Genomic DNA, 26,556 nt, shown 5'->3' on the forward strand with positions numbered 1-26,556 from the left:
TTTTATATATACAAACATATATGAGATTTGATATGATAATTAGATACATCAAAATTAGTGTTTTATAAACTTTAAAAAATAAATTTATTTTGATGTGTTTTTTTTTTTTTACAAAATATTTTGATGTATCTTATTAACCTATCAAATGAGGTGTGTGTTCACATATCCTTTCCCACCATGGGAAAGTTGGATTCAATGATTAGATTAAGTGAAGAATATATTCTTAACATGTTCTCTCAACATTAGATTTTTCTTCACACTATCTTCCAACAATTTAAAAATTCTGAAAATTAATTTTCAGAAATTAAAAAAAATATAAAAAAATTCAGATAATTTTTTGTTAAATTCTTCAATTCATTTATTGAATGTTAGAATTTTTTTTTTTGATTTTTTTTTGATTTCAATAAAAATAAAATTTTGGAAACTAAGATAAGTTTTTATTTTTCTAAAAAGAATATATTTTTTAATTTCATAATAAAATAAGATATTCTGAAAAATAAAATAAAAATATTTTGAAATTAAAGTTTTTTATTTTTCTAAGAAAATAAAATTCTCGAAAATAAGGTTTTTGAAATAAAATTCTGGAATTTTTTTTTTCAAAAAAAAATTCTAACATTCAAGAAATGAATTACATAATTTTAAAAAAAAATTATCTGAATTTTTTTCGATTTTTTTAATTTCTGAAAATTAATTTTCAGAATTTTTAAATTGTTGGAAGATAGTGTGAAGAAAAATTTAGTGTTGAGAGAGCATGTTAAGAATATGTTCTTCACTTAATCTAATCATTGAATCCAACTTTTCCATGGTGGGAAAGGATTAACCTTTCCCATGTGAAATGCCACCATCAAATGATTATTGATTAATATCAAATCATGTAGATGTGATATATGTTATAATATCTTTCAGTTTAATCTTCAATTTTTCCATACCTATAATATACACCTCCATGTTGAAGGGGCATTTTAGTAAGTTCACCTCACCACCTCTCTCTCTCACTCTCTCTCCCATTTTAAGATACACGTACCATTATTTGCTTGTTTGTGTATTTGATTTGGGATTAATGGATTTCTAGCTTAGAAGGGTATTTTAGTCATTTTAAGACTAAGGCATTTTGGTCATTTTGCGAGTGAGAGTAAATTAGTAAATTTGAGGATAGTTATTTTTACTAAGGAAAAAAAAAATGGTGTAGGCAGTCCATGATAAAATTAATTCTCCTCTTTAATCTAATGGTTGAAAAAAAAATTCCTATAGTGGAAAACAACTCTCCTTTTCCATACTAAATCCCACCATTTTTTTTATTCTTCATGGTCTATTATTAATAACAAAATGGATTTTTCCAATGTATAAAATAAAAATTTCAATGGCTTTTGTTGCTATAACCTTTCTGATGGGATAAAACCGCAAGTGTACGGTTCTACCGAAGTAGTAAAAATAACCACAACGAAAAAGGGGAAAACGGATTCAACGAAGACGACAAACACGAACACGAAACCAACATACCTGAAACGAATCGATTGTGTTAGATTTCAGTTTGGATGAGTTTGATTTGAATGGATGATGAAAAGGAACAAATGAAGATGGAACAATTCAGAAGAAAAGGGGGAAATGAGAAACCCTAGAATTTTCCCCCTAATTCTTCAATTATATATATTTTCAATTAATAAAAATTATTTGTTTTAATTTTTATTAAGTAAATATATTTTTTGCTTTTTAAAAATTGATTTTAAATGATTAAAATGAAATCAGTTTACACATGGCTGCCACATGAGCAAAATTGAACAGTCAGCAGGTGACACATATGCAAAAATCAGACACATAGACAAGAAAGTGGGGCCAAGGACCTTTTTAAAAAACAAAAAATTTTGCAGGGATTGATTTCGTTTTTTTTTTTTACCAGGGACTAAAACCCAAATTCGCTATATTTGCAGGAATCAAAAACCATATTTTAGCCTATTTTTTAACACACGTTTTCGTTTTCTTGTTTGAGAGGGGATTAGGAACTAGCGATACTCATAGATGAATGGAAGAAGGGGAAATTGTCTACTATTTAATTGGGTTGGTTCTTTTAACTTATTACTAATGTCATGGTATTAAATTTAAAAAAGAAGGTGAATAGACGAAGGAATAGGAAGAATGATGAAGGGAGGATGTTTTAGATGTGACCAAACTTAAAAAGGACTTATACGTGACTAAAGTAATTTAAACGATTAATATGTTATAAACCTCAAATTTAAAGAACTTATGTGTGATCAATATAATTTAAAAGACTTTACAAACCACAAACTTAAAGGACTTATGATATAATTTAACCTATTAGTTAACTCAAAAGGCCTTATGAAGCTAGCATTAAAGGAAGTACCAGCCAACCAAGGGTTCAGCCAAAAGAGAGTTTTGTCATTTAAAAAAACTCATTAACACAGTAAGATTAATCAAAACATTCTTATTTATTGGACTCTCTTATTTTACGTGTCTCTATCATATCGAAACCACTAAATAGACCTTAATTCAGCTGAATCATTTATTTTATTTATCTTTTGAATTTGAGATATATTTTAAACATTTAAAAATTTCAACTGACTCCTTAATATATATTTTTCAATATAGTTGATCGACCCATTTGTATTTTATAATATAATCCTTTAATATTTTACCAAAAGGTGTACCAATTTATCTCTTTTCTAACATAATTTAAAAATAACAACTCATAAATTAAAAAAATTAAAGGAAAAATTCAAAACTTTTTTTACGACAAGTTAATAAAAGCATCACTAATAGGGAGTCCTTTACTTAACAAGGACCTCAACATATTAAGGACCCTCATTGGAGGAAAAAGAAAAAATAGGTATCTATTAGTTATCGGCAACTATACATTGACTCTCTCTCCTCAACAATTAACGGGTCCCACAATCAAAAAATGAAAAAAAAAATCTGTATAAGTTGGTCACACCTTTCAAATTCATGTTATTTTAGCTATCTTTAATTTCTTTTTATTTTTTTTAAATGCACACATAAATGGTACAATACATATGCATATAGTGAGACCTATTTAAAAACTCTTAATTGGAGTCCCAATTAGTGTAATATCATTAGAGTCATTCAATCATCAATAAGTATTTATTTATTAAAAATTATAAATAAATTATGTGTACATATATAGTTCATTTAAGGAGTGCTTATTTATTCGTTTAGGACCTTTGTGATGCTCTAAACTATATTAGTAGTTGGAGCTTGTGCTCAAAATCTCTAGGGTCCGAGTTTCAACCAGTTTTTTTTTTTTTTTTTTGAGGGAAGTTTCAACCTTGTAAACAACTTAAATTTGAAACTTAAATAAAAATCTACAAGACCAATTTAAATTCAAAAAATAGAGTAAAAGTAAGAAATGTAATTTAACCAATTTTATTTATTTTTCCATTAGGAAAGAATTTTATGGAATTCCCCACACGTCATTCTATACTAACGCTTTCACGTAAATATATTGGATTATTTCTAAAAGAGAAAAATCATAATTTTTAATCAAAAACCTAATCTATTTGTTTTTTAGAAAAGTCTGGGTAATAGATTTAATCACTCATTTTTAACACACGTATTCGTTTTCTTGTTTGAAATGAAATTTGCACAAGTCTTTATTTTTTGGATAATTGATAAAAATGATTTTTTTTTGGATATAGTGGACAAAAGTGACTTGGAGATCACATTTTAGCAAGAAATCATTCAATCAAAATCCCTCTATATAAAATCAAGCATGCACTCATCGTCTTTGCCAACAGAAAGTGATACTAAAACCTTGTTGGCTTTGCACCATTTGAAAGGTACAAAGTGCTATTCCCTCTTCCATTCGATGCATGTTCCTCAACTTTTTTTTAAATCGTTCCATAACTCTGCATGGTTTTTTTAATGTTGCACTCATAACTTTTCTGTTTTTATCTTTGTTCGCAGCTCCATTGGATCGAAATCTAATCACCGACTTGAACAAGTTCCTTATACCTTCAGCATTATTCAATAGGTATACCTCTCTTTCTCTGGTTTATTGATACCCAAAATGATTCTGAAGTTGGAAGGTTATACCCAAAATGATTTGTGTTTCCTAATTTTTTTTCATTTTCAAGAGTGATGAATGCCCAAAATCATTTAGCAATTGTGGCTTAACAAGACATAGACAACGTTATGTGTCTCACGTTACATGTGTGTGTATGAAATTGATGAATACTATACGAGTTCGACCCATGTCTTTATTAATCCTTGACCAGATTTTTCCGACGACTGAATTAGTACTGACCAAACTGTTATTTCTTTTACCGCAGAAAATTGGCTATAACCAAAAGTTTTCTCCATACGAAGATGAGTAATGATATTTGAACAATTCTTTTGTTAAAACTTTTTGGACAATCTTGATGTTCTTCCTTCTTATTGGTCAAACACAATGGAGAGAGAAAAAGTAAGAGAGAGAATAAAAACATAATGTGAGTATGAGAGAGAAAGTTGTACAAAAGTCGTACCAAAATAGTTATACAAATATTATTTCTCTAGGAATATATGGATAAAAGCCCGGTATATGTGATTGTTTTTGCTGTTCTAGTAGGTGTTTGTCTATTAGGAGTTCTTATTTGGCTTTTATACGTGTGTATAAAAAAATGTAAGTCTAGTCAACCAAATTGATGGTTGTATGTTAATTTTTAGGTCAAATGCATCTAAAAGTCCTTTAAGTTGTGGTCCATTGGTATTATACGGTACTCATATGTAATTTTATATAAGTATTAACAGTGTATCACGATGTGGTAATTAATGAAGTTGTATTAATTTTTTATATAATTTTTACGTTTTTAATGGTATAAACTATGGTTTCACAACAGTAGAAAAAATACCATATAAAAATTAAGTCATCATTATTTAATAGTTGTTATCGGAAATTGAATCATTAAAATTTAATAGCAAATTATCATGATTTAGAATTAACTAAATTTTTATAAAAACAGAGTTGCTTGCTTTATTAGCAAACTATCTTGATATTGTGTGCAACAGATTGTTTTACAAATAGTTGGTACTACTCTTATTACAAGAAAAACGTAGCAGTATCAAAAAATTAATGGATACTCTTATTTCTAGAAGAAAGTAGTGGCTACATAATCTTTTCTTATGCAAATAAACAATGGTGTCTAAAGCTCAATAGCTATTGTTATTGCAAAAAATAAAAAATAGTTGCTGCAGATTAGTTCCACCCAAATGTCTTCTTCCAATCAATGTGACTTGTTGAAAATGGTGTCTACCTTTTCCTCTGGATACACCATCCTTCTTTTTTATACCCATAACTTCAGATGCATTGAAGTTTTCATTCAAAGCAATTGTTCTGTCATCAGAGTTAACATAATTTGTTTGACAAGTTATATCACCATGATATGCACTCTGTATGGAAGACCTTTTACTCAAAATGTTTTCAACTTCAAGTCCAATTTCCACCAATTTTTTAGCTAAATATGACGAAGCATCTTCAGAATTAGCAGCCTTACATGATATTGCTACCGCAGTGCGACACAAATCCTTAGAGCGATTAAAGACAACTAACTTAGGATCTTCTTTGATGATTTGTATCCTTTATTGTCAAGAACACATCCACTTTGAGCATTCTTAGTCCATCTCTTAAGGATGTAATTTGGAGGAATAACAATTATATTCCAATGATTAAGTACTCGAATAGCATGGCAGCAAAGGATACCAACAAATTGAAAAAGTTGACAGCTACACTCAACACTTTGATCTTCAGAGTTGAAGGTAACTTTATGCTTCCTCATAGCCTCAAACAAGCACACATCATATTCATATAACACTAAGTTCTGTGCGTATTACCAAAACAAGATTACATGATTTTTCATATTCCCCACGAACAAGAGAAAAAATTGTCGGTGTATAGACATCTCTTGCATTTCTCAATAACATGATGTTCATATTCAATGATGGCATCTTCTGGCTCATTTCATATTTAGACTCTACCTCCTTATATCGCATTAGCATATCATCCAGCAATCTCTCAAAATTTCTGAAAAATTCTAACACATTAAAGGTAGGCTTCATGTAAAGCCTTAAACGACCATTAAAGCTCTCACTTAATTGTGTTGTTGTAGCACCGGCTGAAAAAGTGTGTCGCCCATATACCGAAGCCCATTTTTCCTTTTAGTTAAAGAAATCTTGCATCCATTTATTTTGGCGAAGATTATGCTTGTCAAGTAATGACTCCCAAGCATTCAGAAAATCATCCTCATACTCAAAACCATAAATGCAACTTTGCAACTCGCTAGCAAAATAATTAGATCGCTGAAAGGCATGATTAACATTCTTTAGTGCATTTTGAAATAAATGCCACAAGCATAAACGATGATATGACTCAGGGAAAAACCTATGAAATTGCCTTTGCCATTGCAGGATCTTGATAGGTTAAAATTGTCATCGGCTTTTTACCACACATAGCTTTAAGAAAAGTCTTGAACAACCACTTAAATGATTCAGCTGTCTCATCATATAACAATGCTGCACCGAATAACACACTTTCTCGATGATGATTAAATCCAACAAACGGAGCAAATGGTTGTAAGTTCTTATTAGTGCGATAAGTGGAATCAAAACACACTACATCTCCAAAATAAGCATAATCCACGACCATTTTAGCATCAGCCCAAAAGATGTTTGTTATTAGATTATCAATGTCTAGTTGAATTTCATAAAAGAATGATGAATTCTCTGATTGCTTTGATTTAAAATAATGAAGAAGAGTATATGCCTCACCTTCCTTCATTTCCTTCATCCTTTTAGAATTTAAATGATTGCTAATATCTTTAGCAGTGCAACCAACATTTTCTCTCCCTCCAACTTGTCGACTAATGAACTCAAAAATTAGTTTCTGTCGTAACTTTTCAACTTCAGTAGCTTGAGCGACGGTAACTTTTCTTTGTGATGGTAACTTATGCCTACTCCTGGGGGTTGCAAGTTCATGGTTATGATCTTTGACAAAATTGGAACAACAATCTTCAGTTATCTAAAGTTGGCTGCTCTACTTTGTAGCAGTGTTGAGTCTGACGTGAATAATAATGAAGAGGTTAACAGAGTTAAGTGAATTTGAATCTGACGTGGATCATTTAATCCACTTGTAATGTTATTAGTGGATAACAGAATAAACAGTAGGTAAGGTACTGTTTATAAGTTTTCTCCCAAAATTAATAGCAAATTATCATGATTTAGAATTAACTAAATTTTTATAAAAACAGAGTTGCTTTATTAGCAAAATAACAGTAAATATTTTTTCCGAAAAATATAAATAATGAAAATGATTCAGAAAAATAGTTATATTGAATCAAATTATTGTTTTGAATAAATAATGAATCAAATTATTGACAATGACTTAAATTATACATTCAAATATTTGCTCATAATCTTTTAAAAGAAATAACGTTTGCTCATAATAAAAAATAAATAAGGAAACAATTTTGTGACAGCCAACGCCCACATGTGCTTGTAGGTTCAAGTGCAATATAGACGAGATAATTACAAAGCAACGCCGGCTTCACTTGATTTTCTAACCAAGGTGTGCATATCTCAGTTTTTTTTCTTCTTCCTGTTAATTAATCAATGAATTGGTGCTATCCTCTGGTGCCTTCTATGTGATTTGATTTACTTAGTTGCAGGATGTATTTTAATAAGTTGATTTAGTTATCGGAAAAAAAATAAATAAATAGCAATACCACTATTCCAAGCAAACCCTAAAATATTTTGGCTATATGATAATATACCAATACTTCTAAAGACCAAGTAGCCTAACCCTAAAGATAGGTTCATAGTTATAATGTTTTGCATTTATTTGTTTTCCATCTATTTGAATTGAAAGTTGTATTATATATTTGGAGGTATAATTGGTTTATATTTTGATAGTGTAGCTTCATGACTTCGGTAAATAAAATTCTAAAACAATCAAAGAAATTCCAAGTAACCACCCCTTCTTATTTCTAATTAGAGAAGATTTGACGGGAACAATCCTCTTTGAATAGAAAAATAAGAAACTCTTTAATTTGGATTTTTTTTTTGTTGGTAGATAGACGAAATGGCAAAGCCATTATAAACTCACACACACAAGTGGAGGTACCGGGGTTCGAACCCCGATCATGGCATCCGGCCTAACAATTTCGGCATTTTGCCAGTTGAGCTAGGACTTCTGGATTTTATTCTCTCTTTTTTTTGTAATCCGATTTTTGGAATTTTTCCTTATTTTATATTTTTTTGCATCGAAAAAATACATTTACCATGAAAACAGTATTGGTATATTTATATGAATACATGTGTGAATGGCATGAAGATTTATCAAGGATCATGAATTAGAGTTGTAGAAAATGTCATGTCATGAATATATTTTGTTATTAAGAAGCATAGGGGATAGACAAATTTAGTAATAGATGTTGTATATGAATAGTTAAGAAATTATCTTTAACTATTTATGGCATATTGTTGCTCTTAATGAAATAGAAAATCATGAGATTGTTTTTAACCACAGAATTAGATGAATTTGATTTTTCTTTCTTTCTTCTGAGGGTATTGGCCTGAGAATTACAAATTGATGATTTTCAAAGGCATTTTAAAAGTTCCCCTGGCTATCATGTAACTGGATATTTTTAATCAATACATTAATTTTACATGAAATATTAAACATTATGTATTTACCAATATTAGGAAAAAAGGACCAACAAAAATAATTCCTCACCAAGACAGAGCACAAAACAAAGTCGTACTCTAAAGACGGAATCACAAAAGAAAATATATACTCCCTCCGTCCCTAATTATAAGACCCTTTTGAGAATTTCTTTTGTCACTTTTTATAAGACCCCTTTGTTATTTCCAATTACATTAATTATTTCTTTACATACATGCCCCTATTTATTATACATCTTTTTCTTCAATCAACAATAAATAACATGTTGAAAACATAAACTAACCTTCTTTCTTAAAGGATAAAATTATAAAAACAATAGTGATTACAAACAACTTTAATACAAATATCCACTATCTTAATTCCCGTGATTTTGGCAAAAGGGTCTTTTTAAAATAAAAGAAGAGAAAAAAGTGACGCAAAATGGGTTATTATGGATCCAAAAATGGCATAAAACTAACGCTTATCGGTAAGAATGGCAAATCAAGCCAATCACCTTGCTGCTAAACCGTCCAAAATGGGGCCAACCAACTAGAGGTATATGGTTTAAAACCTCATCCCACCCCTTTTTATGGTGAGCCAGAGGGTTATTGTTTTTTTTTTTTCTTTTTCGGTTAAATCTTTGTTAAACATATTAATTAAGGGAAATGCTAACTGGTGCCTCCGTGACACTGGTTAAAGATGTCAAGAAAGGAAATTATATTGTAGTTATTGCATTGAAAACTGTGTAATTAATACTAAAAAAAATCAAAAATATTTTCTTTTATGATAATAATTTCCTTTTTTTGGCATACTTAACCAATGCTCCGGAGGCACCGGTTTGCATGACCCATTAAAAAATTAACAAAAACTATGTGTAAGGTGTAAAAATAATAATAAAAATAAATACAATTAAATGAAGCTATATATATATAACTAACGAGACCAACAACAACAAATAAATAATTTTTTTTTTGGTAAGCAACAAATAAATAAATGATCAAACATTTATCATAAAAAATCTAGAATAAGTCAAGAAGACATCTAAAATAGCTCTAAGAAAAAAGTTGAAATAAAAATGTAACGGGTTCACTAAAGTGATTAAATTAAATGATTTTTCTCTCTCCATTTGTATTTCAAACATACATGAAATTAGAATCGTAACTTATAAGAAAAATGAGTGAAAAGAGGATATTTTTACTATTATTTAAAACGGACGATCCGACCGGCCCTATCACCACCATATTAATTTTGTGGGGGGTTTAGTGAGGCAAGTTAACTACTAGGTGAGGTGTAAAAATATAACAACTAAACGTCAGGTCAAACGGGTCAACATATTGGGCCTAACCCGTTTTCCAATCCCTACTTTTTTTATGGACGAGGAAGAAAGAACTAGGGTTACAAGAGAGAAAGGTGGCTAGGTGTATTTGCAAGATAGGTAGTTAAATATCAAATTTTAGATTTAAGACATAGTGTTCGTGACAAATCACTTAAACATTTTAAAATTGTATAAAATATGAAATATTGTATGTTTTTGTCTTCTCTAGACTGTTACCGTTGATACAACCCAAAATATGATATATCATGGTGCATACGCGGGAATAGTTGGGTATGATCTATCAGTTCAAGCAAAGCAATACAACATGTCTTACATTTGGATTGAAAGTGGATTAGGAACACAACTAAATAGCATAAAAGTTGGAGTTGGGGTTAGTAACTTTTCATTTCATTATGTTGATATTTTCCTCTCATGACATTACAATTCTTTTAGAGAGATAATGTTAGAAAAAACGTAATCATTCTTTTATAATATACTGCTCATATCCTCTCTTTTTTATGTAAAAGGTTTATCCAATCTTATATGAAGATTGCCAACTACGACTAACTATGGACAGTAAGAATACAAATTTAATGCATTTAATAAAATATAAGACCATCTATAATGGTTAGTGCTTCACCAATTTAGAATTATATTAAATAGGAACCCCTAATGTGGAACAAACAACATGGTGCTTGTATAGAATAGTGGTTATGGAAGCACCCCTTTTTTAGCCCCCTAAATAAATTGTATTAAAATAAATAATTTTGTTGAAATTTCATGATTTAACGTTATTGGTGGGAGTAGTATTATCATTTTTCTGTTGTGTTAGGTTGGAGAGATTGGATACTCGTTAAGTATTAATATTAGTAAATGCTAAAATTGACCAAGTGTATATATAGGACCATCTTCAACATCACAATTGGATGATCTAATGTGATGGAAACAAAAAATAAATACATATTGTTAATGTGCTCTCAATTTGATATAAACATGCAGGCAGATGGTTTTAAACGAACTGAATTTTACAATGCTAATTGTCCGGATTCTGTGCAAGTCAATAATAACAAAGAATATACTCTTGGAACTGCCATGAGGCCCACTAATTCAATTGGATCAACTGAAAAGTTGCTTCTTTTATCAAAATCAAACAGGTAAATTTGCAATTATAATCAAGAATATATTATACATTATGATATATATTTACAAACTATTACATCAAATTTAAAGGGTTTATAAAATTGGCACCAGAAACTTGGCCATCTCAATCTTAAGGGCATGCAAAGAATTGTGTTTGAGGAGGCTATCACAGGATTGCCAAAATTGAAGATAGAGGAAGGAAAAATTAGCGGTGAGTGTCAAATTGGGAAACAAACAAAGATGTCACATCCAAAGCTGCAGTATCAGACTACTTCTAGAGTTCTTGAACTTCTTCATATGGATCTCATGGGCCCCATGCAGGTAGAAAGTCTTGGTTGTAAAAGGTATGCATATGTGGTTTTAGATGTCTATTCAAGGTTTAACCTCTTTTCCAACTCGCCCCAACGAGTTCTAGCTCGCAAGGCGAGTTGTGACAATCTAGGGACATGCAAAACTGGTATTTTAACTAAAAAAAATCCTCCAAACCAAGTATCCAAATGCATAAATTAGTTCCAGCAACTATAAAACACTGTATTTTCATGATTCAAAGCAAGCATTATCATGAATTAGCAAGCTTGGGACAAAAAGGCCAACTAATACCATGTTCATGAAAACCTACAAGATTTGTTATCTTACACAACAATCACCATAACCCCAATGTGGGAACTAGCTAAAAGAACTCACCTAGAAGATCTCTGCAATTAGCTTCAAGCTCCAAGCTCATCAAGCCAAAACCTTAACCTCTTCTTCAAGCCCAACTTTTAATCATCAAGCCACTAGAACAACTCCAATGCCTTGCTTCTATACATCCAAAAATGCAGAACATGGCTTCAATCTTCACACATGAAACCACCAATCACAACTCTATTCTCCTAAACCCATAACTAAGCATGTAGCTCCAAACTCTTATACCCATGTTCTTATATTCATGTTTTTCTTCAAGTCTTGCTTCTAACAAAACACAAATCATAATCAACAAATACAATTTACATGCAAGGCCAACACCACACACATACAATTTAAATGCATGTCCTTCTGGTAAAAACTTCAATAAGCTGATGAGTGGGATGTTACCAATGATATGAAAAAGTGCAATGAAATGCTGATGAGAATCCTTCATTGATATTAAAGAGGCCAAAGGTTATGGTAGAAATCACATCTCATGAATAAATGATCCATGTCTTCAAGAGAACCACAATTACCAAAACAATTTTGAGCCTCAGTAGTAATAATCCTTCGCCTTGCCAAATTATCCTTAGTAAGAAGAAGGTTATGAAGCATGTAACTGCCTCCACCACAGGAAGCATGTAACACAGGAAGCATGTAATTTCCAAACCAACGATCCTCCCAAATCAACCTACAATACAAATGATGTTAGCAGCTCAACACACTCCCTCATCTACTCCTCCTTGCAAGCAAACAACTGCCTCCACCACTTCCACACCTCCACATGCACCCCTCCACCCTAGAGAACGCATTAAACTACTGTTGTCAATTTATTTATTAGTTAACTCAAAAAGCCTTATGAACCTAACTTTAAAGGAATACCAGTCAACCAAGGATCCAGCCAAATATTTCCAGCAACCACCCTCCGTTTCTAACACCTACACCATATCTAATCTTATTTGAATTCTGCCATCACACCAATCCTCTTCCTTCCCCATATCTCAATCGCCTTATTCCTCTCCATAACGAGCACCTAACACCATATACCATAGAATTACCCATTCCTCCAACACCTATAGCAATATAAAAAAAGTTGTTGTTTTTTACCCTTTGGTTTTCAGAAAAATGGGTTATGATTAATCCGGAATTCTGTCATAAAGGTAAATATCGTTTGACCAAGAGCTTCAATAAAAAATCGAACTTGTATAAATTCTTCTAAACAATTCGTCATTTAATAGAACTCATTAACACATTGAGCTTAATCAAAACTTTCTTATTTGTTGGATTTTCTTATTTTATGTGTCTCTGTCATATTGAAACCACTAAATAAACCTTAATTTAGCTGGATCATTTATTTTATTTATCTTTTGAGTTTGAGATATATCTTTACATTTAAAATTTTTAACTGTCTCCTTAATATATATATATATATATATATATATTGTTCAATATAGTCTATCGATCCCTCTGTATTTTATAATATGATCCTTTAATATTTTACCAAAAGGTGTACCAATTTATCTCTTTTCTAACATAATTTAAACATAACAACTCATTTGAAGCAAATTAAAAAAATTCAAACCATTTTTTTATGACAAGTTAGTAAAAGCATCACCAATGGGGATTTCGGAAGAAGAAAAAATGGGTACCTATTAGTTATCAGCAACTATACAATGACTTTCTCTTCTCAGCAATTAACGGATCCCACAATCAAAAAAAGAAAAAAAAAATCGGCATAAGTTGGTCACACCTTTCAAATTTATGTTATTTTAGCTATCTTTAATTTTTTTATTTATTTAAATGCACACATAAATGGTACAATACAGTGAGATCTATTTAAAAACTCTTAATTGAAGTCCCTATTAGTGTAATATCATTAAAGTCATTCAATCATTAATAAGTATTTATTTATTAAAAATTATAAATAAATTATGGGTACATATATGGTCCATTAAGGAGTGCTTATTAGTTTAAGGCCTTTGTGATGCTCTAAACTATATTAGTAGTTGGAGCTGTGCTCAAAATCTCTAGGGTCCGAGTTTCAACCAGTTATTTATTTATTTTTTTAGGGAAGTTTCAACCACTTGTAAACAACTTAAATTTGAAACTTAAATAAAAATCTACAAGACCAATTTAAATTCAAAAAATAGAGTAAAAGTAAGAAATGTAATTTAACCAATTTTATTTATTTTTCCATTAGAAAAGAATTTTATGGAATTCCCCACACGTCATTCTATACTAATGCTTTCACGTAAATATATTGGATTATTTCTAAAAGAGAAAAATCATAATTTTTAATCAAAAACCTAATCTATTTGTTTTTTAGAAAAAGACTGGGTAATAGATTTAATCACTTATTTTTAAAACACGTTTTGGTTTTCTTGTTTGAAATAGAATTTGCACAAGTCTTTATTTTTTGGATAATTGATAAAAATGATTTTTTTTTGGATATAGTGGACAAAAGTAACTTGGAGATCACACTTTAGCAAGATGGAAAGACTCGATCATATGTTTGCTTCTACTAACGTGTATATATAGGAAGAACATAAAGGAAGAACACTTTCAAGTTTCACCTTCAGGTATACCTCTCTTTCTCTTGTTTATTAATACCCAAAATGATTCTGAAGTTGGAACTTTGGTTACCCAGATAACTTTAATGAACACAAACAACCCCTCAAATAACCCTTCATTTAGTGATTTTGAGAGCAAACTTTGGGTGGATGATGATTGAAGATTTTACTTCTAAATTAGGGTTTGTAAACAACCATGAGTGGCTAACAGTAGTGCCCACAAATTCTTTATCTTTTTTCATTTTGATTTTTTGGAAAATATTCTAACCCAGAAAATGATATTATTATATATATTATACTATTTCATCTCTGAAACTTTTTTCATCAAATTTGTTACTTTGTTTTGAATGGGGTTCTTTTTTATGCAGGAAATGGACGACGACGGACAACATTTTTCTCCATATGATGATCAGAATAATACCGCTTTATCTTTGATCATATTTGCTGTTTCCATTGGTCTTATTCTATTAGGAGTTTTTTGTTGGCTTTTATATGTAATTATAAAAAATTGTAAGTCTCGTCGATAAAAATGTATCTATCTATATATATATATATATTTTTTTTTTTCGTTGGATTTCGTTGAAGATATCACATATCACATTGTATTTCAATTAATCAATGTTTATATAAACAACTTAATTAAATGCTTATAAGTGCTGGTGTTTATGGATAAGCTAATTGGATAACAAAAGATAAAATAGTGTCGAAATGTTTTGATATAAGCTATAAGTTATTTTCATAAACCGTCATCGAGAACTTGTGTAAATAAGTTTAAAACAACAAAAAACAGGGACACATCATAAGCTGATTCCATAAGCTCTTACAAACGGTCTCATAAGTGCTTATGTCAGTAAATAAGTTCTAGTAAGTCAGGCTATTTATATGTGAAGTATGCTTGAAGTGACTAAATGTGTATTTGTCGGACAAATATCAATTATCCCCCTTAATATAAGGTAGATTTCAAAATAAAAAAGGTTTTTGCGGCATTCATGGTGCTTGATCAAATTGTTCCTGAACTATTTCATTTTGAAAGGAGTTTGCTTATTTAGTTGTGATCCTTGTACTAATAATTTTAATTAGGCTGGTATTGTATGCATTTCATTTTGATTTAATGTGATCCTAAAGGGATGGTTTAAGAATGGCTGAATTTTTCAGCTGCAAATTTTCAATACAACAACCAAACTGGTTCTTTTGAAATCATTTGACATTGAGATTGCTTCCAAGGTAGCCAGTATTTCAGGGAACAAATTTGGTACAAATCAACATGATTGGGTTTTGCATAATCATCCTACGTAGTTTTTTATTTACTTTCGATTTTGCAGCCTATGACTACTGTATCTACATGAAAACTGGGTATATTCAGTCCTTCAAAATTTCTTTAAGCGAAACAGTCAACATAGGGGATATTTGTATATAAGTTTTAAAGTTGAAGGGGATATTTGTAGTAGTATAAATTTGACGAGGTATTTGCTAAATAAATTTTAAATTTGAGGGGGGTATATGTACATAATTGTTAAATTTTAAGGGGGGTATTTGCAAGGAGAGTGGGTGGCACAAATGTTAATTTATTTATTTTTAGCACAGAAGAACTGAAATATATAAAAAAAAAAGGAAGGAAGTACAAGACTGGAAGGCATTGTAACACCCCGTTTTTCCGACTTAAAAATTTCATTTAATTAATCAGAGTATTCAACATGTAAACGGAATGCTACACTTTATAAAATCATAAATAAGTTAATTAACTAATTTATCCTTCAACATATTAATTCAAACTTTGCAGCGGATTAAATTCATTAACATAAAAAGTTTTGGCACGAAGGCCTCATCAAAACATCTCATAAAAATCCAATTAACAACTTAATCATGTAAATTTATAAACAATACGTAAGGAATAGAAAAACATGCAACAAAATTCCCATCCCGTTACGTATCAGAGCACCTAAACGACTCAGTGAGGGATAGCCACTCACGACAGCAAAAACACAGCAACCTACTCTCGATCACCTGCAAGTTACTCATACGAAGAGCAACATTTTCAAGCAGAAGGGGTGAGATTCACAATCAATAATAATAATATATAATTCATCAAATGCATCTAACAACTTAAACTTCATCAATTAGTAATAGTAATTCTTTTAACGACTCCTAAACCATATCATATACTCATCATATCAACAGTCATAACTCGATATCATAAACAACATCATAGCAGCATCATTTAACTTCATAATTAACATCTTAATCATAATCATATAACATCATACTCATAATTCGTATATAACATGACAACTTCATAATCAATGACCTAAACAACGTAACAACATCATATTCATAGTTCATATACAACATAACAACATCATTAATTCATATTAACATTCTCCACCTAGCACCTTATTAACAACTCATGAATAGAGGACAACTTAGCAACTATACGTAACATCATCATTTCATAATAATAATTATTCATCAAACATTCCATTAGCAATTCATGAATAAAAGACAACTTATCAACTTAACATAACCATCATCAAGTACATTTAACAACTCATAGATAACATCTCATAATCATCATCACAACATTCATAACAATCTCATATTCAACACCATAAACAGTCATCATAACATCGTAATCAATATCATAAACATCTTCTCATAATAATATAAACGACACGACATAATCATCACATCATAACAATATAAACAACTACATATATTTAACAATAATGTTCTTACTTCTTTAACTTTAGTAACACTTACTAATTCAACCAACAACGACGATAACTACAATTATCCAATATATGTATATATTTCATAATCAACAATATCGTCAATAATAAATATCTAACTCATCAATTAAATCTATCACCCTGTCATAATAATAATTCATCAATATATAAGTATATCATCATTAACAACATCAACCAAATGATAATTAAAACCAACAACAACGACTCATGCAACAACTCGACACCACCGTTAAGACTCATGCAAGACATGACAACTCCACTAAGACTCCTCAACAAATGCAACTATGCATGTGGTACCAAAATCAGGGCCGTGACCCACACCGCTGTCGAATGATTAAAGCATTCTCATCAGGACATAAGTCCTCACCACTAACACCACTTTGAGCAACTAGTGCTCCACCACTTTGAACGACAAGACGTTCCAGAGCCGAAGCTCTCCCACTTTTATGCTTATGCAACTGACCCACCTGTGTATATCTACATACAACTCAACTACAAACACCGACAGTATGAACGACGACAACCACCCCTCAACAAATACATATACATATATATATGAATAAGACTTACACCACAATAATACAACTAATGATAGCCAACAACAACTTCAACGCCATATATTTTCCACATAATATATATATTTCACATTAACCAACACCAGCCAACATTTCCCACAACATTAACCAACGTCACCTAAATATTAACCAACTTTAATCAAAGGTTAACCCACTTTAATTAAACATTAACCCACTTTAATCAAATATTAACCAACATATTAACCAACAGATGCATCTTAATCAATAATAACCAGTAACATGGCAACACACAAACAATCTCAAGATATAACAACATCAAATGGTAATCAACATCTTAAAACATCATATATACATATAACACTTCATCAATCATTGACAATATCGTATTCACAAATATATACATACATATATTAATTCATCAATCATAAACAATTTTTCACTGTGACCTACGTGCAGTAATTTGACCATAACTCAAGTTCTATAAATCCTTTTGAAGTCAAACCAACGACATTAGAAAGCTAACATCCATACCTACAACTATCGTGTTTACACCTAAGACCAATTCTGTACCAATCAATACCAGTTTTCATTTCAAATTCTGACAAAGTTGTGCTGAAATTCATAAAAGTTCACTAAGACCTCCTTGGAGTATTTTCATCATATCTCATAAACCAAAAATCATTTTCGAGTCAAACTAAAGCCATTCGAAAGCTAACAAAATTATCTACAACTTTCATGTTTACACCAAAGACCAATTCAAAACAGAAACATGTGAAAAAGATGCAAGAACGCGAAACAGGTGATGCTGTCTCTGTGTAGCTCGTGAGGCGAGTAAGTTTACTCGCTGTGGCGAGTTGCGACGAACAACCCTACGGGAACAGACCAGTTTTCAGCCAAAAACCCAATTTTTCATCCACCCAAACCCCAAATTTGATAGGAAACTTAACCTATGTTTATTCTACAATCTGAACATCGATTCTTAACACAATTGCCATGGTTTCTACACTTTTCAATCCAAGAATCATACTCCAAAAACCTAACCCCCAATTCCCAATTTCAACTAGAACTATGCTAAACCAAAATCAGAATTATATAACCATTATCATTGAGAGATAGTCTACTTTTAAACAATCATACATAATCTATTCAAATTTCATAAATCATACCATAATCCATACAAAATTTATGATTCTTACATAGTCCATACATGTTTTTGAAATAAAATAAAAGCATGGAAACATCCAAATTTCACATGCGTTCCAAGCTTCAATAACTTCACTTTGAAGAGAAAAGCTTTTTTGAGAGAACTTAGAAGAGAAGAGGTGTCGTGAAGTAAACAATAAATTAGGGTATTTTGAGACCTCAAACTCTTTTATATTGGAGTCTTAAGTTGTTAATGTTGTCTAAGTTGTTGAAGTCGTAGTTGAAGCTGTTATTGGCGACTGTTTATGTTCAGGTGTTTTGTAAGAGGCCTTACCTGAATTTAATTGCACAAACAAAGCTACAACAAAATCGATCCCCTCTTGCTCTTGTTCTCCCCTTGGCTTGGTTTTCTCTCCCAAAACTTGTTTCACGTAAAACTGCTTCTAACCTTTTCTTTTCCTAACTCCCAAAATATAACTCCTCCTTTATTTCATTAAACTCCCCTTAATTATATTAATTCCTAATTAACTCCCCAACCTCCAAAATAATATTAATTCTCAGATTATTCTAACTAATATTAAAATAAACTATATAATAAAATAATACACACCACATAATCAACCAATATTATTTAAAATCACATAAATTATATAAATATATCCTAACTCAATAAAAATAATTAAATAATCAAATAATTCAAGGAGGGCGTTACAGGCATGAACCTGAACCAGATAACCACCGATACAAACCCTAACGAGTGATACAACAAATCAGAATACAAGTGGTAAAGAAAACAACTCTAAACAACAATACTACGGACAACCCAGCGAACCCACGTATGGATACGAAATTGAACTGCAAAAAAATGCAGAGTGAAAGTTTAGAGTATTAAGGTAGGCGTATGAATCGTCTGCCAACACAGAAACGATTCAAGGTCCAACAGCTCCCTAAAAACAGCAGCAAGCCAAAGCGCCCTTTCGAGCCCAACAATCCAATCGAAGTCCAGATAAATAAAACATACGTCGGAACACAATCCACCTACGGCACAACCGTGACAAATAATACAGTTCTAAAGGTACGATTGAAGACTACTACCGCCAACACGGAGCGACTACGCACCAAACTCTTTCGAGCAACATCTGGCGAGACCACACAGATGAATCAGAACAAAATGGAACCAGATCTTAAATCTGGAAAAACCAGATTCGAGATTAACAACAGCCTAGATCTTGATCGAACCTCCACCAACTTCATCTTCCTAGAAAACAAAACAAAAACCAGCAAAACAACAAAGAAACAGAACCCGGTGTAACACCCCAATTTTTAATATTTGCTTATTAATATTATTATTAGTATTGATTGTTTGGTAATATTAACTTAAATATTCGTATTTATTGAAAGAATAGGTAAGGAGAAAGTAGATGGGTTGGTTAGTCGGTTAAAGAGTAGGAGAAAATAATGTTTAGGAAAAAAATAGAGTTTTTAGAGAGAAAAAGAAAGTAAAGTGCGAACGGAGGTGAATTAGTAAAATTGGGTAGAAAAGAGGTGTAGTTAGTGAGCTGAGAAGTGTTTTAATGACTTAAGCAGAGGGAGGTGTGAATAGCTAGGTGATGTAGTTAGAAGAAGTATATAAACAAAATTTAGAGGTACAAATAGTAATTTGAAAAGATTAGTAACAAACCTAAAGGACAGTAATCTATAAAGATTGGTAACAAACTCAATTAGAGCTAATAAATAGAGAAAAGAATTAGAGAAGAAGGGTTACCTAGAAAGAGAGAAACAAAGCGGCAAAAGAAAAACTAGGGTTGTGGAGAAAAGAGTCAAGGAGGCACACCGAGAAGAATCTAAAGAGAGATTTCTACCGTAGGAATTCATCAATTTTGCAAACGGTAAGGGGGGAGTTATATTCATCATAAGGTTGTATGAACATATGAGCAGTGAAGAGTTTGTGTCTTTCTTCCTTGTTTTTTTTTACGACCTATTGATAAATTCATGTTAAATTCGTGTTTTATAATATTGCTGAGTTTGGGTATATAATTATATCTAAATCCATAATTTTGATGTGCTAAATTTACGATGTTGTGAATTGAATGTTGTTATTATTTTCAATCTCTGCATATTGCCGATGAACCTTCGAAATTTTTATACGGGAGAATATTTCATATTAGTTTTCTTTTTGCTGATAATGTTTATATTTTCCCTTGTTCCTGCTTGTTTAGAATCATGCGATGCTTTTCTAGCATTAGTCAATTGAAAATGGCAAATCATTTACTATATGAAGTTTCTTTTTTTTCTTTATTTTTTTCCACTTAAGTCGTAAAAAAAAAAAAAAAGAGAATCTTAGGATTAATAACTAGAAGTAACATAAAGTACCATTATTGCAGTTGCTTAATAATGTGATTAGAATAATATAACTTATGGGATGCAACTTATAGAAACTATATTTTGAACCATGTCTAGTGCCATTTAATTCATATTGCTGCTACTTTAATTCATGCTGCCGTGTTCAATTCCAACTTTTTTCTTACTTTCACTATTGTCGTGCCATTTTAGTTCACATTGTCTTCATGGTTGCTTATTAATATATGATGATGAATGTTTGATGATATTTAATGATGTATTATTTTAGATGTGTTATATAAAGATGTGTTATTTGAATATTTATGATTTAAAGATGTGTTATATAAAGATGTGCTATTTGAAGATGTGTGATTTAAGGATGTTATATAAAGATGTGATATTTGACGATGATGTTATTTAAAGATGTGTATTTGTCAAGTCATTTAAAGATGTGCATTCGTCGAGTCATTACTTGTGTTCATGCATTCATGGTCAGTCCGATTTAAAGATGTGTTTAAAGCTGGGGGATAAATCAGTAACATAACTCTGATGTTCAAAACAAGTACCACATGCATATAGAGTCGAGTTAGGGACATTGCATTCATTGTCAAGCACATTTGAAGATGTGGTGAATTTGATTATATATTTAAAGAAGTGTAATTTGTGAATTATTTGATGATGTGTCATTTGACGAAGTGTAATTGATGTGCTATTTGAAGATGTGGAATTAATAGACGTGTTATTTGAAAAAATGTAACTATTTTAAGATGTGATATTTAATGATGTGTGTTTATATGATTATGTGTGAATGATCTGTATTTTGCTAAATGGTTACTTGATATTCTTAAATGTTATCGATGCTTATATGTTATTATGAGATGTTAGTTGATGTCTATTCGATTTTTATTAAATGAAACTTTATATTTAAATATGAATATTGTATGACTATGATGCATACATGTCTAAATGTAATTGTTGTGTTCTTTATCTGAATCTATTCATGTGTTTATGCATTTTTATGTTGAATATATTCTCACCCTCTACTGACGGGTTGGGCGCCTGCACCCTTGTGGTGTAGATTTGCAGGAAGAAGAAGTTTAGTAGCAGTGAATCTCTGAGGATGGCTTTAGAGCCTACTCGTTTACTTATCACTTTTAGTAATCTTTATCGAGTCGAAGCTCTGATCTGTGACACTGGCATGAAATGGGTACCACTGGTCCTATTGAATTTGTTTACTTAAGTTTGAGCTATTATTCTCCCAATTGCTGCACTTGATATTAATATTTTGTAATGTGTGTTTTGTTTATTTCTATAGCAGCAATGTGACAACATTGTATACTAAATTGCGTATCGCAAAACATTAGCGGTGTGTCCAAATTCCGCTACGCTATAGATAGCTGCTATTTAAGAACACTGACAGCATGATATGACAATCATGTTTTAAAAGAGGCAAATGGTATGACAGAGTCCAAAAAAACAGGAAAACCTTGAGCAAGTTAAACATATAGAAATAAAGAAAACACACATTGCATAATAATAATATCAAGTGCAGCAATTGGGAGAATAATAGCACAAATATCTATTTTCAGCTGTGTATTTCTTGTTGTTAGTACCACTGGTACTTTATATTTCTAATAAATTTTTTGTTTTGGCTTTTAAAAAAAATCTATATGAAATTATCCAAGATTTTGTTTTGATTTGTGCAGTTGATGATTGAAAGATGACAACTATAGGCGGACTTGTGACAATGGAGGGATGACAACTACAATTAGACTTAATTACTATACTTGTGCATACCACATTTGTTGTGGGGATTATTACATTTAGTAGTTATTTCTAGTCTATACTTGTTTATTGATATTGTCTACGATTTGTGAAATAACATCTAGATACATTGGTTATCTTTTTGAATGTCATTTTCTGAATGGGCGAAGAATATTAGACACATGGATTATATGTGTACTTACAACTCTTATAATACAAATGTTAGTTTTATTAAAAAAGATTTTTGTTTCAATATTTTTCTATTCTCACAAGTCACGTTTTAAAGAATAATCCAAATTCATTTCCATTTCACATGATTTTGCTAATAATTGATGTATAATTTACAAATGTAAAAAAAAACATGAACGAAATCGAGTCAAAAAATTTAATAAATTATGATAGAAAAAAATTTAAATTAATTATTTTTTTAGGATTTTATTCAGTTAATTAGTTTAAAAATGGAAGAATTTATAAGAAATAAAATTTAGTCAAAGAAAGAAAATCAATTACTTTATCATCCAAACAATGAATTTTGAAAATGAAGGAATTCATTCACGTAGCCCAAACAATGAATTTTAAAAATAAAAGAAATTCAATTGAAGCATTTGAATTCCTTATAGAATTTCAAATTCCCTTGAATTTTCAAATCATCTATCCAAACAAACTCTTAAAATGATATTGCGGCAGTTTGGGGGATCTTTTCGCATGTTTACTTGGTTATTTCTTTAGATACTTCTTCATTAAATTTGTTCAAGTGTTTACCGTAGAGTTCATCTTGTAGAGTCAACCACTTTTAGAGTTCACTAGATACTTATTACAAATGTGAATCCAAAAACTAATTTTAATTATCCTTTTTCAGTTGTATTTCTTAAGCTTATTTTTATAATATTGGTAAGTTCTTCTATTAATAGAAATGAGGATATGATAGTTAGATATCTTAGATTCTGGTTTGAGTGCTTTGATAGAACAAGTGAGATTCTTAGCAAATAATTCAAAAGTTTGACTTCTATCCACGTGCCATTACCTACAAATTTAATATATCAGGATCGTGTCAAGGGTAAAGAGCAAGACTAGTGTAGCAGCAAGGCACATGACTTTGTGCCTTAGTCCTTACTCTCAAAATCCCTTAATTCTCGGTGGTAATTTACGGATAGGCATATCAATTCCTAAATCATGGTATTCAATTATGAGTCCATCTTTGCTCCATTTACCTTTGCTCAATTTATCTCATTTATCTTCATGGATGTGCGACACATGTTAAAAGAATATCCAACGGTTGAAATTAAAAAGGGAAAGATAAACAAACACACATATGATTGCTTTTAGAAACACAATCTCTATCTTTTTCCAGAACTGTTGGCTCTCTGTATCTTTTTCCAGAACTGATGCCTATTTCAAAATAGAAGAAGTTTGAAAATTGAACTAATGATATTCTTACCCAACAATTATAATTAAAAAAGTCTAAAACAAAACTTATTCTGTCGTAAAGGAACTAATGATATTTACCCTAATGCCTTTTAATTCCATTGCATTGTCCATGTGCAAGCAACAAATAAATTCAGCGGTTAGTTTTAATGACACGGGGGAGATAATCCACGCAAACTCAGCCTGTTTCTCAATCACACAAAAACGTCGTCGTTGTGATGACGGCCACGATGGGCTGATTTGTGACTGTGGCGGTGATGGGCTGATTCATGATGATGAAGATGACATCGGTACGAAAAGATGGCAGTGATGGAGTGAGCAGTGGCAGTTACAAGTGGTGAGGGGACGTGTGAATCTAAAAGGCATGTGCCGCTGCTGGATGTGTGAATCTAAAAGGGTCAGTAGATTTGTGAATCTGAAAAAGGCATGTGCCGCCGCTGGATGAACGGAAAGGGTCAGCGGCGACGGCAGGGAGAGACTGAGAAGCAGAAGCTGCAGCAGCGAGATGGTGAAAGGAAGAAGAAAGAGCGTGCGTGTTGTTTTTGAGAAAGAAGAAACGCGTATTATTATTATTCAGTACACAAATGCTTTTTTTTCAACTTTTAATCTCATACTTTGGGTTTGTTTTTGCCACATGTCATACATCGATGCACTGAACTGGTATAAATGGAGTCATCCTAAATGGAGCAAAGTTGCACTCCATGCAAAGCTATAATTGAAGAGTGCAACTTTGCTCCATTTAGGATGACTCCATTTATACCAGTTCAGTGCATCGATGTATGACATGTGGCAAAAACAAACCCAAAGGATGAGATTAAAAGTTGAAAAAAAAGCATTTGTATACTGAATAATAATAATACGCGTTTCTTCTTTCTCAAAAACAACACGCACGCTCTTTCTTCTTCCTTTCACCATCTCGCTGCTGCAGCTTCTGCTTCTCAGTCTCTCCCTGCCGTCGCCGCTGACCCTTTCCGTTCATCCAGCGGCGGCACATGCCTTTTTCAGATTCACAAATCTACAGACCCTTTTAGATTCACACATCCAGCGGCGGCACATGCCTTTTAGATTCACACGTCCCCTCACCACTTGTAACTGCCACTGCTCACTCCATCACTGCCATCTTTTCGTACCGATGTCATCTTCATCATCATGAATCAGCCCATCACCGCCACAGTCACAAATCAGCCCATCGTGGCCGTCATCACAACGACGACGTTTTCGTGTGATTGAGAAACAGGCTGAGTTTGCGTGGATTATCTCCCCCGTGTCATTAAAACTAACCGCTGAATTTATTTGTTGCTTGCACATGGACAATGCAATGGAATTAAAAGGCATTAGGGTAAATATCATTAGTTCCTTTACGACAGAATAAGTTTTGTTTTAGATTTTTTTAATTATAATTGTTGGGTAAGAATATCATTAGTTCAATTTTCAAACTTCTTCTATTTTGAAATAGGCATCAGTTCTGGAAAAAGATACAGAGAGCCAACAGTTCTGGAAAAAGATAGAGATTGTGTTTCTAAAAGCAATCATATGTGTGTTTGTTTATCTTTCCCTTTTTAATTTCAACCGTTGGATATTCTTTTAACATGTGTCGCACATCCATGAAGATAAATGAGATAAATTGAGCAAAGGTAAATGGAGCAAAGATGGACTCCTTTGCATGCCAGCTCTTTTGATTCATTGGCTTTGCATTTAATATTTGTTGGCATGGTATTTAATATCCATTAAATGGCTTCTCCACAGCAAAGCCATGAATGCAAGAAACATGTGCCTAAGATGACAACAACAATTCCAACTTGATTGTTTTAAATTGGCGTGAGTTAACTAACACATCGATTAACACTTGCGCTAGTTAACTAACGCAGAGACATTTTAAGTATGGCTGTAGGGTGGGGCTGTAGGGTGGGAGCGAAATGTGCTGGGGGAAGAGCAGAATTCTAATTTGTTACCACATATCCCTATGGTGATGGTTTTTAACTTCAACAGTGATAGACATTTGGGCCGGGCTAAGAAAAGGAACATTAAAAAGCCTTTTGGCTTAAAGGATTCTTAACCAAATAACTTGGAGTCGACTTGTAATATATCATTCTCTTCATTTTCATGAAATAACAACTAGTTTTCACAACGCAATAAAGTAAGATAATTAATATTATAAATTGTTCAACTATTATACATGATTTTTGTGCTTTTTTAGTAAAGGGTGTTGTAGAGCAGGTTGCTTGTAGATATCAACACAATCAAA

At 31.5% G+C, this 26,556-nt stretch overlaps 1 long non-coding RNA gene across 8 annotated transcripts; it reads left to right on the forward strand.

The window, feature by feature from the left end:
- The first annotated feature begins 3,717 nt into the window (after positions 1-3,717).
- On the forward strand, positions 3,718-14,872 carry LOC120578182 (uncharacterized). Of its 8 annotated transcripts, none has more exons than XR_005644109.1 (8): positions 3,718-3,809; positions 3,937-4,003; positions 7,505-7,570; positions 10,210-10,371; positions 10,980-11,134; positions 11,232-12,946; positions 14,241-14,538; positions 14,725-14,872. It is a non-coding gene; the product is annotated as an uncharacterized lncRNA (long non-coding RNA). The 8 variants fall into 8 exon arrangements; XR_005644113.1 differs by having other exon boundaries at positions 3,720-3,809; positions 11,232-11,464; positions 14,241-14,365; XR_005644107.1 differs by having other exon boundaries at positions 3,725-3,809; positions 11,211-11,464.
- The last annotated feature ends 11,684 nt before the right edge of the window (positions 14,873-26,556 follow it).

Source organism: Medicago truncatula, chromosome 2, assembly GCF_003473485.1.
Source record: "Medicago truncatula cultivar Jemalong A17 chromosome 2, MtrunA17r5.0-ANR, whole genome shotgun sequence".
In the NCBI taxonomy this organism is placed as follows: Eukaryota; Viridiplantae; Streptophyta; class Magnoliopsida; order Fabales; family Fabaceae; genus Medicago; species Medicago truncatula.